We start from the raw sequence: 18,370 nt of genomic DNA, 5'->3' as shown, positions 1-18,370 counted from the left end.
TTTTACTGAGAGTCGTATAGGAATCTATAATCTGTAAGTACACCTTTGGCTGAATGGAAATTTCTCTTACATATAGTCAAAAATGCAGAAACTGTGTATTGAATTGGAAAGTGATAAAAAATAAGTGAAGTTTCGAGGTTGCATGTGATTGCATGAGTACACAGGACGTTTTTAGCAAATAAAAAATAATTTTGAAAGACACGAGACTTATCTTGTATTTTATGCACTATCTGTGTCCGAATTTCCAGAAGCTCTCTATCTTATGAAGTGTTTTAGATGAGCCGGAAAATTTTGTACGTACATACAAGAAGTATACGATCTAAGTGGAATATTCCATTATTCTCTTGATACAACAGAAACGAAATTTACAGAACTTCTCAGAAAGTTGGTTTATTATTACCAAATTAATAGAATTAATATACGTTTATCATCTCTACATACCTAAGTCGTGGAGGTTTATCGTGCGTAAAAAATTAGTGTCGTTTCAAAGTTACATTTCGTACATTTTAAGCCTATAATTTGTAACGTACAAAACAATGTAAATTTGAGCTGTTTCTTATCTCCACAATAAGAAAATCCAACTTTACGGTTTTTACACAATGATATTTATGGAACAGTAATATCATATTATTGCATCGCTTGGAGAATGAAGTCAAGGTACGATGTGACCCTAGTGTAAACGCTGGGATACCCAGCTGTGCCGCACTTATAAGCATAAGACACAATACCTAGTAAATACGAGGTTAATTCATGTTGTATCAGCAGTGGTCCGCCGCGGTCAGCCTGAAAGGATCGTTAAATTTTTAATCAAAGATACTGAAATATATCGATCGAATTGTATTGAAATTATACTTATATACAGTAATAATCTTCTATTGATTTGTGTATTTAAATACTCCAATTTATAACGTACATGTTATATGTATTTTGAGCAAAACTAAGATTAGAAGGAAATTAGATTAAATACCATAACGAGGTGTGAGAAGTGGGCAAAACTATTAAATTGTGTTTATCTATTATTTTTAATGTTTAAGACGTCGATTTGATGTTAATTCGAATCGACGTGTCTTCAGATACCGTATAGTTTGTAGTAACTCTGTAACTTAATTACCGTAGAAGTATCCTCTCCACCCTGAGCATGTTCGGCGCATATTATACCATCAGTGATATCAGGTGCATTAGGAAATTTGGAATAAGTTATTTTGCATTCGGCGTTCTTAATCACTGGCATTTGTACTTCCATTAATGCATTACGTCGTGGTCGTCCTATGAAGAAAATAAGAAAGATATTTAAGACTGGAACTGTTTAATTTTATTATAAAATTGATATCGCTTACTATATCTTAACGCTCCCCATCCAGCAACAAGGGGGTTATAGCCGACGAAGTTGCTCTTTCGTAGGGGCTCTTTCGTACAAATGGGATATACGTACCCTGAGAAATAAAAAAATAAATGAAAATGCAGGAAACGAATGACCAAAAGTATGAGAAAGAATTGTACACGCTTTATGACACAATATATGTGTACAGTAAGAAATTTCAGGATATGATACTTCAGTAATACTCAATAGCATATATATATATATATATTTGAGGACTTACTCGAAAATGGCACCTCCTCCACCAATCTAAGAATGGCAATATTATGATTGTGTATGTTTTCTATTCCATCCATATGTGCACAATGTGCTGCGGTCAAAACATGCCTAGCCGATATCAGGGAACCTCCGTACTTCCATAGTGGTTTGTCTGGGTTTCGGGGATTACGAAAACCTAATGCAGCGATCCATGGCCAAGCGCCTAAAATGCAATAGTCATAGTTGTGAATATACATAATTTTTTCTCACATAACGAGTAACAACGATTATTACCTACTCGATATTCGATCATACAGCAGACGATAAGTACATACGTACAAATACTCTGAAATAGAGATTTGATAAAGACAGAAATTAAATTTTTATTCCAGTGGAATACAAATTATTAAATAATTCTATATAATTTCTATTTGAACTATACTGAACTATAAAGTTCAAACGTGTAATTTCTGCCCTAACATTTTTTGATCTCTATCCATATTATTACTCCTATATCAATTTTTTATTTTAAGCAAAAAGATACTCTTCCTAACATGAAGTAAAAGGAAGAAATAATTCAAGTTAATAAGTAAAGTTACTACCGATAAAATCATAGCATTATTATTTAGTCTAATTGAAATGTACATTGATGTGCTGTTTAATGCCTTTAAAGTTCATTCTTTGCAGTAAATGGCTTATTATTAATCGGAAAGAAAGACATAAAACGTACCAAGTTCAGCTGATTTACCATCGACCACCACCCTGGTATGAGAGACGTTGCTAAAACCACAGTATGGTGGTCGCAAAGCCTTATACTTATACACAGTTTTTATTAAAATTTCTCTCTTCTCTTTGTTTGGATCGTTCGGACAGCAAACGATCGTAACATTGCCCTGGTATCTGCACACTGATCGTCTATAAAAATCGGTGGCTGTACGGTACTGTATCTGCCATATTTCTTCCAGAGGTTTACATTTTCTGTAGTCAAGGCACCTGCCTTCTTGATTGTCCGGTGTGGTACATTCTGGATCAAACAATTTTAAAACATTTATACAGTTCAAAGATGCGTAAGAAAGCGACACCGATTACTCAACTTTCGAAGCAAAAAGCCGATCAAGTCCACCGGATTGCCCTACAGACACGTATTAATCCGTAAGAGTTAGTCATCATGTTGATAATAATTATCTAAAGAAACTTTTCACGTGAAAAAATAAAATTTTAATTGATTAGATATTGTGTTAGCCATACTTAAGAAAGAAAATGAAAATGAATGAAATGAAAGAAAAGGACTACCTTCAACCTCATTTTTTAAATAAACACTTTGTCAGTTTTGCGGTAAATAAATTCTTAGGAATTCAGGACAGAATTTTTAGTGAATCATTTTGTTTCGACCGTTCGCGGAGAGACGCGATCGCGAGATAGCACGTCAACGAGAGCTGTAAGTTCCCGTTACGATTAAATAATCGACGCCACGAACTGATCGATCCCCTTATTTCGATTATGATAATAAGGGTAGTTCAATGAAATTCCACAGAATTAACACAAATAAATTAATGTTTATTTCAACAACTTATTAACTAGAAAGATATAAATGGAACAAAAAAAATGTAACTGCGTTTTGGTTGATAAGTAATGCGCGACATACCACATGTGTTGACGGTTCGACTTCTCGAAAAGTTCTGAACGCCTTTCGATTTTTTTCGGTTTTTCTGGAAGGCGACCCCCACTACGTTCGGATCACGCCACATTCTTTTACTGCGAGGTAAAATACGGGCCACGAGTCGACGTTTCTGGAAGTCGCCCTGCTTAATGAACCATGCGCGTGCCACTACAATGTTTGTTTGCCGGGCAGACGCGACGATCCGTCGCCGACATTATAGTGCCGCGATCGATAGTTAAGAATATGACCTATGGTAAGCCGCATGGCGTAACATTCTCCCCCCGTTGAGGGGTTACCGATCAAACTAGGGAGGTGTGGTTGAAGTTCCCATCTTATTTCGTCTCGGTGGCTAGTTGTTCGGGTTTCTCGAGATCGGGTTGAATTGGCAGTGGGACAAGCCTTTTGACGCCCCGATCCAAAATGCTCTCTGCCGTCTGAACTGTAGCTGTCCGGATGACACTGTCACGTAATTTTTGGGTTGGTCGGTGGAAATAAAATATAGTTGAGTCGTAACACAACTATTTACTTGGTTTTAATCAACCTTTATTATGAATTCAGCAATCACAATGTATCACGCACTGAATTAACAGAAATCACAATTCACTCCAACCACGTTATGTAAGACTTAGTTACAACAATACATTAAGTACGCGACTTATAAGAGTAGAGACCGACATAGATATGTTGACTATTCTAAGGATACAGAATAAGTGAAGTTTTTCTGACGATACTGTGTCGGAGGAAAGCTAGGGGTGGGTGTGTCTAAGGACACGGGACTATCGGATTTGTTGATGACAATTTTGGTTAAGGAAGTGAGGGCAGTAGACACCATCTCCGATTGGCTAATAGGACGGTTGGTGGACCAGGAAGGGTTTTAGCCGCCCTCGCGAGAAAGTTGCCAACGGAACATACCAGATGTGGAGAAAACCAACTTTCTAAGCTAACACGTGGTAGACAATAAACGTAAAGGGAAATTTAAGACAGGAAATACTCGCTTGGTCCGAAGGACCTTAACTATAAAAATGCCAAGGCCCCTGGTGGGCACTTAAGACTATTGAGGGTGCGCGCCAAGGATATGCAGACATCTGGGTGCCATCCTGTCCGTGGTGTGTGGCCTGGTCTCTGATATGAATTGACGTTACAACACCATCGGCGCCTGGATGAATCTTGATAACTCGGCCCAGAGGCCAATGCATGGAGGGAACGTTGTCCTCTCTGAGGATGACGATTGTGCCCTTTTGGATGCTGTGTCCACCCTTGCTCCATTTATTGCGGTTGGTTAGCTCGTTCAAATACTCCTTATGCCAGCGGTTCCAAAAATGTTGTTTAAGCTGTTGGATATGCTGCCATTTGGAGAGTCGGTTCGATGGAATGTCCCTGAAATCTCGATCGCGTAAACACATTAATGAATCGCCAATGAGAAAATGTCCGGGAGTGAGGGCTAGGAGATCATTTGGATCGGTGGAGATAGAAGTTAGAGGGCTGGAATTGAGGACTGCTTCTATTTCTATGATAAGAGTATTACGGTGTTAAGCTCATATGATTCTGTTTCTCCACTCGCGCTGCGCCATAATATCCTTTGATATTTCCGATCCTCTGGTCGTACGAGGAATTGCCGATACATTTTTTCGATGTCGCCAGTGAGTACGTACTGATGAGCCCGGAATCTAATTAATATACAAAATAAATCTTCCTGTAACTTGGGTCCTGTGTAAAGTGTATCGTTTAGGGAGGTTCCGGTAATGCTCGGTGCCGATCCGTCGAAAACTACACGGAGTTTGGTGGTTTGACTCGATGCTTTGGTCACGCCATGATGGGGTAAATAGTATCCGTTGTCGTCGGAGTGGTTGACATTGACCTCGTCATGTGTCCCAATGCCAGGTATTCCTGTATTACCGTTCGATATTCTGATTCGAAGCGTTTGTCGTGCTGGAATCGGCGATTGAGTGAGGCGAGTCGTTTAATTGCCAGCGTTTTAGAGGATCCGAGGGACTGAAGCTGATCGTTGAAAGGTAGAGCGACGATGTATCGTCCTTCGCTGGTGCGTCGGGTGTGGGCTTGGAAGTGTTCTTCGCATCGTCGATCTGCCCTCTGAGGTATGTTTAATTGAGGGTCCTTCATCGATTTCCCAAAACCGCGAGGGGTCTGCTTGTAAAGTCGTCGTGGATGTGTGAAATATGTTTGTCGCGGTTTGGGAAGTTGGACTCCCCAACTATAATTATTTTACTACAGAATCCTCAAAAACATGATTTATGTATATATATCCTGAAATATTATCAGTCTATTGTCAAGTTATAGAACATTATGGAAATTGCCAGTTAAAGTCATAAAAAACAAAAAATAGGGAAGTTCGTTAAAATATGTGATTTTCCAATCAAGATATAGAATTTATTCGAGTAATATAGATTACGGTAGAGATGGTGACGGTAACAATGAGTGGACTGATTCTTCGTGCGAAAGCAAATTGGAAGCGCAGAGCGATGTATTGTTTCAGCGAATATCGATTTTAAAGCACGGTTTTAAAGTACGTGTGCGTTTGACTAGGTGAGTTAATTAATATTGCTGTCTGATTTTCGATATGTAAATACAATATCTACATATCTTTAAACTTATGATAATTGAACTAACAATTTTTTTAAATTTAAATTAAACTTATGATAATTGAACAAACAATTTTTTTAAATTTATATTAATATTTATCCTTCTAAATACAACAATTTTTTTTAATAATAACTTCACGCGTAAGTCAGCTGCGCACATATTTGATCGTTCTTTAAAGCTTGAATCTCTGCGAAGAGAAAAAATCTTTCAACCAACAAGAACTGGTTCTACGTTTTCTATCCATTTCCTTCCAGATAAATCTCTCTATCTAAAATCCTTATTTCCGTATTTCCTTGAAAAGGTTAAAGTCGTTTTGTATAAAATCCAATGTAGAGAAGAAGGAAGATCCGCAAAAGATTCTTTCAGCTTTCCCTATGTTTGAGCTCGAATCAAAGCAATCCTATTCCCAATAGGATGACTATGCGTTTAACTTCTCATAGAATCTCTCTGATTCCGTGTGATACCTTCGGTGTTTTTGAAGTATGTAATTGATGTCGTAACGTCAACGCTTTGCAGTGCGAATTCAATTTTGCGTTGCAATTTCCCTGTTTGCGTGGCAAAAGCATAAAATCGATAGCGCACGTTTCGATAAACACATTTTCTTTGCTGATGGCGCACTGTAAATATAAATATTTGAATAAATATCGCGAATTTCATGTTGCTAAAAGATTTATACTATTTATTCGTAAATAACTGTTGGATATGTTTAAGTTGAAACCACTGCAGTAGGTCTTTTTTCTTGTTTAAAATTATTTGTATTGGTAAATTGAATGAAAGTTCTAACATGTAATTTGTTCTTCTTTTATAAATAGTTTACAGAGGATAAAGCGTGGGTAACTCAAGACTGTCGCGATCATGACACTATACATACCTATGTATGGCACGTATACTAAGCTAACTAAAATAGCAAGTCAGAGAAATGGAAACTTAGGAAAATCTAAAGGAAGATAAATCGTTCGAGCCTTGACAGGAATATAAGATGCTAAGTAATCTTCCTAAGTAATCTCCTCCAGCTTTTTCTATTTTGATCAATAATTATTAGTACATGTTAGGAAAACAAATAGAATTTTTGTTCTCAAGCGAGGTATAATTTAAATTTTGTATGTACACAAAAATGTTAAATATCTGTAATAAACGTGGTACAATCAATTTTTTTACATAAAATTATATTGTATAGGCTATTGTTATTTAAACATTCTAAATTGGACGAAGAAAAAAAATGACGCAAATAAAACGTAGGACATTTTAATTAAAGAGACTAATATAGAGATTTATCTACTTAACTGTGATTAAATCATCTCCACTTAACGCTCTACCTCTTCTATTAATTATGCTTCGTTAAACTATGATTACAGAGGATGGACTTTTTGATAAAATGACATTCTGACAAATATATATAGATCGATATATATAGATATATATAGACAAATATATAGATTCTTACAACAGTAGTTATGAATGAACAGTAGTTATTGTATCAATTCCGTTCTTCAAAAGCTTCATTTGTGAAAAGACAATTCGCCAGAATATGGATTCACTGTAGTTATAGCTATAGGATTTCAATCTAGTTGACAGACTTGCTTTACGTAGAGAATATCTGTCTCTTGTTCTACTTTATCGCGATTCTCTCCTCATCTCATACGCTTTGTCGAGCAAAGTAATATTGGCATATATCTCGGCTCTGGTTACAATCATTAGTTTCCGCCTAAACGGTTAGAATCACATAGCTCGCGCTCTACTCTCGTTTATTCAACATTCAGGCCATATGGTCGCATGCGACAAGTTTTATGTTAATTCCGACCGATTACAATACCTTTCTTTCGTTTACAAGGAACGACGAGACTGGCAGTTGCGTGATTTCCAATGCAAAAGCCGCGATATCTGCACGATAACCTAACCTCAACCGAGTTTGTTGTACTATTCTTATGTGGACTTCGTTTGTACCACTTTCGTAACAAAAATAGAATACGTAGAACACAGCATTCCGTTATGCGATATTGTCGATTCCTAACATCCGAAAAATCAGAGATAATTTTTTCCCTACAGTTGTACATTTGTGTGAAAAATTACGAACGTAAAGTTGTTTGGTGCATGCACAGTCCTCCCCTCCCCTTCATTTGCGTGGACATGCTAGAAAGATTCCCTTTTCCACGGCGAAACTGTATGTATTATAATTTCATTTTTACAAAGGTCGAACATCCTACTATGCATAAATTTAATATTAATATAAGCAGGTTTCCTGTTAAGTATTACATCTGACGTATAAGCACACGCGTGTACGAGCCTTGGTTTTAAATGTCTTATAGTAGACACCGAAAAGATTATTCAGTTGGATATCTGACTCAACATCAATATTTTACTAGGAGATAACATGTTAAGAACACGTTAGTGGATGGCATGGGAGATGATGAATGAAGACATACTTCTGTGAGATACATAAAATAGTAGTCAGAACGTATTTTGGCGCTTGGGGACAGCAACAGCTTTTTTTTGTTTTTATTTATTTGTTGAAATTACAATCAATTCTCGCGTTGAGAATTTTCAGTAATTTTTCTGGCGTGGCGCAGTGACATGGTTGTTTATTTACAATAAGTTAATACTTATTATAGATAGGTATAATTTATAAGTATTATAAGTAAGTGCATATGCTTAATTTGGATAATTAAATGAATCTAACGTTTAGGTCTAGCGAGTAGTGCCTCTTCAGCCTGCGAATCTGGTCCGTCGTATCGAGTAGTCCAGTGATTAGGGGATTTCGGTGTTTCTTGACTCTTTTGCTATATCTGTCGCTATATTTTGCTATTTCCTCTTTGACTGTAGGTATCTTGAGATCGCGATGGATGGTTTCGTTGGTAACATACCAAGGTGCGTCTATTAAGGCTCTTAGCGCTTTCGATTGGAATCGTTGTAGTATTTCGATGTTGGAGTTACTTGGACAGCAACAGCTGGTGATACTGTCAGACACCTCCATTTATAAACTTTCGAAAATCGATGTGACCTCCAAACTTTAGTGTATTCTGTTTCACAGCACAAAATGTTTCCGAAACGTACGTTTATTGTTACAATAAACTTGACTAGTGGCTCTGAAATACTATCCTTGAAAAAACAATGGGGAAATTGGAGCAAAAAAAGAAGGAAATAAACAAAGACCTTGTTGGTTCGTAAAAATAAAATATGCTACAGGAAAAACTTTTTCCAACGGATTGAGATGCGACAAGCTTTAAAAGCTATGACGCGAATCGAGCGTTTGTCTACAAGAGCGCATTTTCGGTGGATATATATGTCGGAATGACATTGGGGATAGGGTTGTCGGCGTTTGAGGAGTCTTCATTGAAGGTAGCCATCGTTGCGGTGTAACGAAGATACGATTTATTGACACAGGTATGAATAACACAGGTTTTGACAATCTACCACGGCGGTGAGACGTCCGCGACACTAGTGACAGTGGTCTCCGGTTCAATAACGAATCCGCGGCCAACGGGATGACAGATGGGCGTTCTCGCTGAATCTAAGTCTGACTCGTAAAAATAATTGCTGAGCGTAAAGACGTTACTCTTTAGTCGACGGGAGCGCGTCAAAGAATGCCCGTCCCGTCCCGATGATGCCACAGAGGAAAACTATAATGGGGTGTGTCTAAGGACACGAAATCATCGGATTCGTCGAGGAAAGCCTTCGTTTAGGAAGTAAGGGAAATTGACGTTGCTGCTAATTGGTCAATCTCCATATCGGTGGTTAGAAAAAGATGCTAGCCGCCCCCGAGGGAAAGTTGCTAATGGGAGACGCCGCTCGTTGAAAAATATATCTCCCCTATCATCCTGTAGTTGGGACAAAGACTGTTTGTCTGTTTGAAGGACTTTAGTTAACTAAATCTTAAGATTTATAACGGGCCCTCGGGCTAGCCAAACATATACTGCGGAGACGCATCGACATCTGGCAATCATCTTACTCGAAGAATAGGGTTTGCGTGTGGCAAGCCACGGGACAGAAACCGTTGGAATGTTTACTGTCGCGTGTCGCCACGAATATTTCTTTTAAGGAGAGCTATAGAATTACTCCATACCTCTGTTAGGCAAAGCGTTCATCCCTTGACCGCGGCTACGTTGGGCGACAGACTGTCGCCTCGAGCCAAAGCTCACCGTCACTAATCTCGAACAATTACAATCGGATTGAATAACTACAATAGTCTAGTTACAGTTATAGTAGACTTTAGATTGCAATGTTGCGGGGCTATCCCAAGGTTCCGGTGTCCTTTCATCTCCGACATATATTTAACTATATATATTAACTATATATTTTCCCTAGGAACAGTAAGATTTTAACGATACAACTTTATCAAGAGATCTTAATGTCATAAACGGTATCGAAACTTCGTAATTCATATTGTTAAGGAAGAAAATATTGGTAATCTCCTCGAACGACGAGCGCTTGATATTCACAATTAGAACTCGATATCTTAGCTTCTTATAACATCCTAATAAAATGTTATTTATCGATTACAATTGTCCTGTCGTATTTTATTGTGTTTGCTTTATAAATGTGAACTTTATTCAAAAAGAGTTCATCGATATAACGGTATTGAAGAGAACTACTCGAGAAACTATATCTAGCCCTTGGATGGAGGGATTGCTTGCTTCTTACAATCGAATAATTGGAGTGTAACCAGAAACACGAACGGTAATTTAGCAATGGAGAAGAACTTTAGAACGACAGCAATTTTCTTCTTGTTTCTTTGAGAAAGGCACCGTTCATTTTATGTTTGACGAGAATGGGGTTGTTGGACGAATTTGATTAAAAAGGAAAGATCTTTAACAAATATTCTTCCCATTGATACATTCCTATATTTTTGATTTAATTATTTGAAAATGCAAATTTGCATATACCTATGTGCAATTATATACTATAATCGCAGGCGTTTCTTTAAAATGATGTACTATTGAAACAAGGCAAAATATCGTCAAATTCTTCGAGATTCAATTTCTCAAAAGAATGGCTCTATTGATTAACCAAACATAGTTCCCATAAGCATATACGTACTTCTCAGAAAAGATAGTTATATCTAGATCAATATTACTCCCCACAGTGACCTATATGTCAAAGAAAAAAAAGACACATCAAGTACTAAATCATACTACTATTACGTCCACTATCTCTACAAATCCTCCACTCTTGGAAAAATCTATCTTATTCGAACGTAACGTAACTCAAATTAAATCTTTTCCATCATCATAAATACGAAACATTTATAAAATTATCATCTTCGATTATTTACTCAACATCTAGCTAACAAAATCTTCTCCATCGCCGTACCCCTTAATCCTGACCGCGTATAATTAACGTATGAATAGTTAATTTATTGAAATTTAAACGACCATTTTACGCTACTTGTACTCGAATGATTTTAGGATCTTGCTGTATCTCTTGCACAGTGTTATACTGACAGGCGAGAAACATAGAAACGTAACTTCCGATCCACTGATTTACCCTAAACACACGATGATAGGTTATACGGTGGACGCAATACAGAAGCGTTTCCGATGCAATTCGAAGGTGCGTTGTTACAATGGAGTTCATCGATCCATAGTGACTATTTCCCCGCCAACTACAGCCCGTAATAACGGAATAGCCAATAAAGTATATCCTGTCGATTTAATCGTTACCCCCACGGTGCACCGCGCGCACGGAGATCGGATCGGTGATTTTCACGTGATGTTTCGCAAATCGTGAGGCGCTCGCGTGATTCGCGCGTTTTAAGCGTTCCCGCTCTTCCCGTCCGATAGAAAGAGAAAGGAAACAGGGGGTGGAAGGAAGAGGGAAGATACGTGATGCGGGTTCAACCTGCCGCGGGAACCTTTAAAGAAGGTCGGTGCAACGGGAGAGATGTAATTTTAATAAATTGGAGAGCAAGTCATTGTAAAAGATTGATATTCAGCTGTTGGAGATGCAGCAGATTTACAACTCGCTGGAATTAAGTTAGTTAAGGCGTTGAAAACCTAACGTCTTTTCAAAGGCGTTTGCCGCGTTTCTTTTCAAATCAAAATACATACATACGATACGAACAATGTATGCGCCTAAAGTTTTAAAGTTAATTTCTATTCAAGGAATGGACTGTTTTATTATAGATTTAGGAAATTGAAAAGAAGCAATTGCTTGTTTCTAAGAAAGAATCGCGAGAAGTACAGTTAGAAACTGTATTGTGAATCACTTTTCCTGGTTTCCGCAACGAGGAAGTGAAAAAAAAAAAACGCAGACAAGTCAGCGTTTACCGCAGCTAAATGGAAGATACGCAGGTACGAGTCGTTACAGTTTTGTCGTTGCAACGATTCCCGCTGCGTAATTTGATAATGAACAGTTGAAAAATAGCAGCGTTGTGTCCGTACTCCTTAATATCCCATTATATGGAAGTTAACGACCGGAAAATACACCGCTCGACTACTTGAAGGAAGTAGCTCATGAGCAAGTCTTTTGTATCCTCGCAATGGTATAATTTCTGTAACGTCTCGTTCTCGGAGGATTTATTTCGTTGATTTGTACTTGTTTATTGCTTTTGTGTTTTCATGAATGGAGCATGTCGCATGCGATTCGTAATATGGTTTTAATGGCGTTTCGACTTCAATGATATCAGCGGCTGATTGCGCTTCCCGTAAGAAGCTTCCAATCATTATGTATTTTAGGAACAACAGATAAGGATATTTAGAGAACGAATTAATTATTCAATTGTTCGCGCAAGAAATACCTGTCTCTTTTTCGAAAGTTATAAATGCTGTTTTCAAAGAGTTCCTTAGCTCACCATAAACCACATAAGAATCTTTGGTTCCGTCTAGAAAAAGAAACCTTCAGATTAAACCGAAAGGGGTTCGGATTATATTTTCTAATCGTATTTGTATATTTCTTTTTACGGTCAGCTTGTCATCCACGTACAATCGAACAGAGAGTCCATTAATTATTTCCCTTCGACTTGTTTCAGGGGGAGCATCTCGGAAGCCATGCCGGCTGACGAGTTCGCTGGAAATCGAAACAGAAGCAAACCAAGACTGCAACCACCTTAACGAACCGCCATTATCACTGGCAAGGTCATCGGGCAGACCGGATCTAATCATGCTCACGCCGACCATGCTTCCTGTGCACTCGTTCCTCTTTCTTAACGACGTCAACCAGAAGATCGGGTGCTAAAAAATTCGAAATCGAGTTGATTGAAAATCTCAAGGAATATTAAAAAAAATATGAATAAACAATTTGATATAGAAATCATCCATTTTGGGCAAAGAAAAGAAACAATCAGAAAAAGGAATAACCACAGAAGCTCTGAATTTCATTACTTCCTAATGGTACTTCCTTGGATATTTTTACATTCTGGAGGCGTGAACGAACTCTGAAAAACAGAAACGACTTCTATCGGATGATCGAAAGAACTACCTGGACACTGAGTATAATTATTCACACGTGCGGATGCCATTTCCGGCATGTTTCTCCATGAAGAAGGTCAGCTTCAGTTTTTGCCACTTGTAGATAGAAGTTGAAGTGGCGGACGTCTTAACGAGGTTGCTAGAATGTCAAACAAATAGATGAGGGAAATATTATGAAGATATATTTATGAATATCTAATTGAGCATTTAATTAAGAACTTAATCGAAAGACCAAAATAAGTTGGTTCTTGAGACCAAGTACCTATCTAAGTACTTTCTAACTAAGTACCTATCTAAGTAAGTCTTTCGTACTTACGGTTTAGTAAGAGGACTCGAGTAAAACGATTACTCGTTAAAAGGAACAATAGAATAATCATGCCTCCGCAGACGGTGGTCTCTGCTTTCATGCCTCATCGCGGAGAATCTCAGCGAAAAAAGTGTCCCGAAGCGTGAGCTGAAAGGTGGCTATGTAGGCTGCCTAATGAATGCCGTCGCCATGGTGGAGCTGGCGTGTAGCAACTCCCTAAGTCCAGGAACCTAATCCCGCGTCAGAAAGACAAAATTCGCTACGAAGAAAAGTAAACAAAAATATATATATAGGGAAGAAGAGACAAAGATTAAAGATTGTTAAGAATTAGAGGTAATTTAATGATAAAAGGGAGAAAGAATTGTGCAAAAATTCTACTGGGACAGAAAAGATAGAAGAAGCCTCCAACGAGAAAGACGTGCTCAGAAGCGAGTCCCGCGTAGCGCCATGTAGAGGAGCAGGAAGAAAATATTGGTAATCTCCTCGAACAACGAGCGCTTGATATCCACAATTAGAACTCGATATCTTAGCTTCTTATAATATCCTAATAAAATGTTATTTATCGATTACAATTGTCCTGTCGTATTTTATAGTGTTTGCTTTATAAATGTGAACTTTATTCAAAAAGCGTTCATCGATGATTATCCATTACAGGTTGTTAATAAACCTGAATTATGCACAAAGGAATTGCCGTTAATAACTTAAGATTCTCTGCCCGTCGTACAGGGTACATATAGTAATTATTCTCGACGATCGTAACGTTTAAGTCCAATTCGAGCTTATAGTCCCATGCGAGTTAATCAACGACAATAGTTTGAATTTCTATTTGTTCGTTTGTCGTCTGTTTATACCCGGAGCACCTGCTGTAAACCAATACAACATTTATTAGATCTATAAATAACACATATAAAACTTATTAATTTATAATTAATATAAAATAGGAGAGCACGAAACTTCCTATTTTATGAATATGTTAAATCTTTGTAAAAACATACCATATCATTAGTATCTTTTTAATCGTTCCAAAGGATTTAGCTGCATAAAGCTGTGACCCTTGGAAGAATCGATGTTCACGCGTAACAAATTGAAATTGTGCGAAGGTTCCGGTACGAACATCACAAGCGTCGATACCAGGGGCACAGGCACACGTTCTGGGTTCATTATATATTTATAAAGGGCTGACGATTCAGTGGATGGTCCGGGTAAATTTAAATTGTAAATGAACGCATTGCTGGTTTCAAGTAAAAGCCTGGATAAGAGCGGATATGGTATGAGAGTCTGTCGTGGAAAGGGGAACAGGCCGCTTTTATTTGTAAAGTTTGAATCTCCTCGATATTGAAGATGTTGAAGCTGCAAGTATGTATTTCATTTTAATCCATTCGAGACCGAGATTTAATTGTAAGACGATACCTAGGTGTCGGTACGATCTGAATGTTTAGTTAGAATGATTCTGTGTTTTACTCTCTCCAGGGTATCCTTTTCACACTTTGATTTTAAATCGATGACAATCTTAAATAGTATGCCTCATATTTTTAAAATATAAAATTATATACTATGTTATTCTATAATGTATTATGTACAGTTAAATATATATATAATAATTCTATATTGAAAAAAATATGAAATTAACATGATATATACATTACTACATAAGTTATATATAAAATATGTATACTATACCCTTGCCTACTGACTGATATGAATTTCTTTCGGTCTCGAATGCGTTAAAAGAGAGCGCAAAGAAGTCGAAATTACTTATTGCAATTAGTAAAACGACCTGAGAGGCAGACAGATACAAGAAAGAAGGAATATTATATTAGCGGCATTATCATGTTTTTGCTCTCTTTAAGTCTTTCATCGAGCCAGACAATCTACAGGTATTAATCGACCAATTTCTCCAAGCTGATAACTTCGAATTGATGTTTATATATAAGAAGTGTTATGTGTTAATCTGTCTAAATGTTTAAAAGGTGTTATAAATTAAATGTTGTTAAACGATACGTAATTGCCTTTTGATCGTAAATTTTACTATCAAGGGGTCTTTTATGCATGCGTAATCATTGTGAATTATAACAATTTATGTGATCGATATTAAAGGTGTTTAAAAGCATGTATTTTTTTCTATATTATTATTCTCCTATATTATTATCCTCTATTATTATAGCATTCCTATATTATTATAATATCCAATTACATGTTGATACACAAGATATACAGATTATTATTTATAACGTTTTGGTTTTCTTAATTGAGTCATTCATTTAGTACAAATGATAAGAAATTAGTAATAATTCACAAAAAAGGATATCGTAGTAGAAATATTATAAAAAAACATTTTCTGTTTTAGTGTAGAGTTACTCCTTCTTACAGACAGTGTCGTACAAATCTGTACGTCTCTGAGAAAATGTAGGTATCTGAGCCCCTACTTCCTCAACTACTTTTAGATCTGATAGAAAAAAGAAACATACGAAGTAATAAGTAATGCTTACTAATAAATTCAACAAATACAGAGGAAGATGGCTAAATCGATAAATTAACGAGACTAAAAATTAATTACATCATGGATCTCTCGCTTTTAATTTCAAGCTGTAAATTACCGATATCGGTGACTGCCATATTCTCTTGAGTTTCCAAATCGTAAAGAATCTTTCCCCAGGGATTGGTCAACTGTGTATGTCCCCATGCGACGTAACTTGCTTAAGGAACACGAGCCGGTGATATGCAGGCAACGTATAATTGATTATCATTCGCTCTGGAACGCTGAAGTAATGACCAGTGTAGTGGTCCAGTGGTCATATTGAATGCCGCTGGATATATCAGCATTTGGCAACCTAACCCAGAGAAGCAGGAAATATGAAGCCACCGAATACCAATTAACTTCGTAGTTGCACGGTTCACATTCCATCATTTCTGAATATGCGAGGACAGTCCTCTTATTGTGCTTTTAATTCTTTTATTTGTTTCATTTTCAGCAAATATACTGGCTTTTTAAATTAAGCTTCTTTTTATACAGAGTTACAGATTATATTAATTTTATATAGAATATATTTAAGAAAGATATTTAATTTTTTGCTAGTTAAGTATTGATCGATTAAGTTACCGTACCTTTGTTCCGATAAATGCGTGCCATTTCCTCGAATCTAATATCATAGCAAATGCCAATACCTATTTTGCAGCCCTTCACATCGAACGTCGTTAGGGAGTTACCAGGACTGAGTGAATCACTCTCTCTTAAAGTAATCTTATTAGGAATGTCGGTGTCGAATAGATGTACCTAATAACATAAAAATGTAGTCCCTAATTCTATTGCTGCAACTTTTTTAATTTAATATCAAAGTTACCATCTCCTAAACTTTAATTATTTTTTATTTAATAACTGACAGCGTTTTCATCACTTTCTTTTATTAAAAAATCTTATCATTTAATAATGTTTAAAAAGGAGAAAAAATAAGTATAATAATATTTTAAGTATGTGAAAAATTTATATTACACATTACAACAAAAATGGGCGTTTCCCGTATCACAACGTATTTTATAAACCGTAAATTATAGAATTGGTTATAGTATACGTATGTACATATGTATATTCCTAAATTATTCCTAGATAGATTTGTGTTTTGCTATCAAAGTTTCATCGGGACCCCAAATAGTACAGGTATTGTACAATTTATCGCCCTCTATTTCAGGCATCGTACCACCAACTACATAGATGTTGTTTTCTTTAGCTGCGTTCGATGAAGCAACGCTCGTTTCACCATCAGGAATACTCTCGGCGTATTTTGGAAAGTACTCTGCATTGCAATATTTCAATTAATGAAAAATAACTGTCTTTTGTTCCAACCATAAATTAAATTGAAATGTTTGTCAGTTTTTTATTTTTTAAATTATTAAAATAACTAAGTTTTATATTTCGACGTAATTAAATATGCAATTACTTAGCTAATAGTATATATAATAAATTGTTTCTACAGGTTCAAAATGAAAAATGAATATTTAGAAATATTTAATTACGACAATGCTATTTGTGTTAGCATCAGTGGCTTGTTACTCAACGACTTTGCTAGTACTTTTTGAAACATAAAGTTGGTTTTCAATTAACACTTATACTAGAGGCGGAATTATAAATGTAAAATAATTGATAATACTAATTTATAAGTACCTAATTATTAGTATCTTAAAAAATATATTTATACAAAAATCACGATAATCATGAAAATGGGGAAATCCTATATTCTCGACTCAATTCACAATCTTTATGGAAGTATAAACGGTAAGGTAATTTGTCTACTTTTACTCTTTCTATATAGTTGTTACACACATAGTAAATTATTGAAAAAAAAACAAATTATTACGTATTCCATATGGTGAATTAAAGCATTCAGGAAGAGCTATAATATCAGCATTGTGCTCTTTTGCGCTGGAAATGTAGGAAACTGCCCGCTCTACATTTTTGCGTTTTACTTCATTTACTTCAAGTTGTACCAACGCCAAGTGAAATGCTAAAATGTTGGAAAAGTTAAATACATTCGGTTATATATTTCCCATACTTTTTATCTATAAATACTTTTTACATAGTGAATACTTACTCGACATCGTTCGCACTACTTGTTTAGCGATGTTTGTAAGTATCATAATGTTGAGGTTATGTATGGTACTACTCAATATCAACATTACGTAAGCAATACGCAGGGATTTTTAATAATTCTTGGTAAAGTTTAGGACATTAATTTTGATGTAATTGTAAACATTATTTGTTCACAATTTGTTCATTTATTTTGCAACAAAAAGAACGTATCTGCAAGCGTGTTAATCGGATAACGACG

General features: G+C 36.3%; 2 long non-coding RNA genes across 2 annotated transcripts; one reads left to right on the top strand and one right to left on the bottom strand.

The window, feature by feature from the left end:
• Positions 1-13,056, top strand: LOC117241581. The gene is made up of 2 exons (XR_004495068.1): positions 1-33; positions 12,802-13,056. It is a non-coding gene; the product is annotated as an uncharacterized LOC117241581 (long non-coding RNA).
• Positions 12,912-13,831, bottom strand: LOC117241580. The gene is made up of 3 exons (XR_004495067.1): positions 13,557-13,831; positions 13,251-13,379; positions 12,912-13,003 (listed from the first exon to the last, which is right to left on the bottom strand). It is a non-coding gene; the product is annotated as an uncharacterized LOC117241580 (long non-coding RNA).
• Between the last annotated feature and the right edge of the window lie 4,539 nt (positions 13,832-18,370).

The sequence above is a fragment of the Bombus vosnesenskii genome, unplaced genomic scaffold, assembly GCF_011952255.1.
Source record: "Bombus vosnesenskii isolate JDL3184/JDL3185 unplaced genomic scaffold, Bvos_JDL3184-5_v1.1 scf7180000016161, whole genome shotgun sequence".
NCBI lineage: Eukaryota > Metazoa > Arthropoda > Insecta > Hymenoptera > Apidae > Bombus > Bombus vosnesenskii.
Note: the sequence above shows the minus strand (reverse complement) of the source record. Positions and strands in the feature narration are given on the sequence as shown.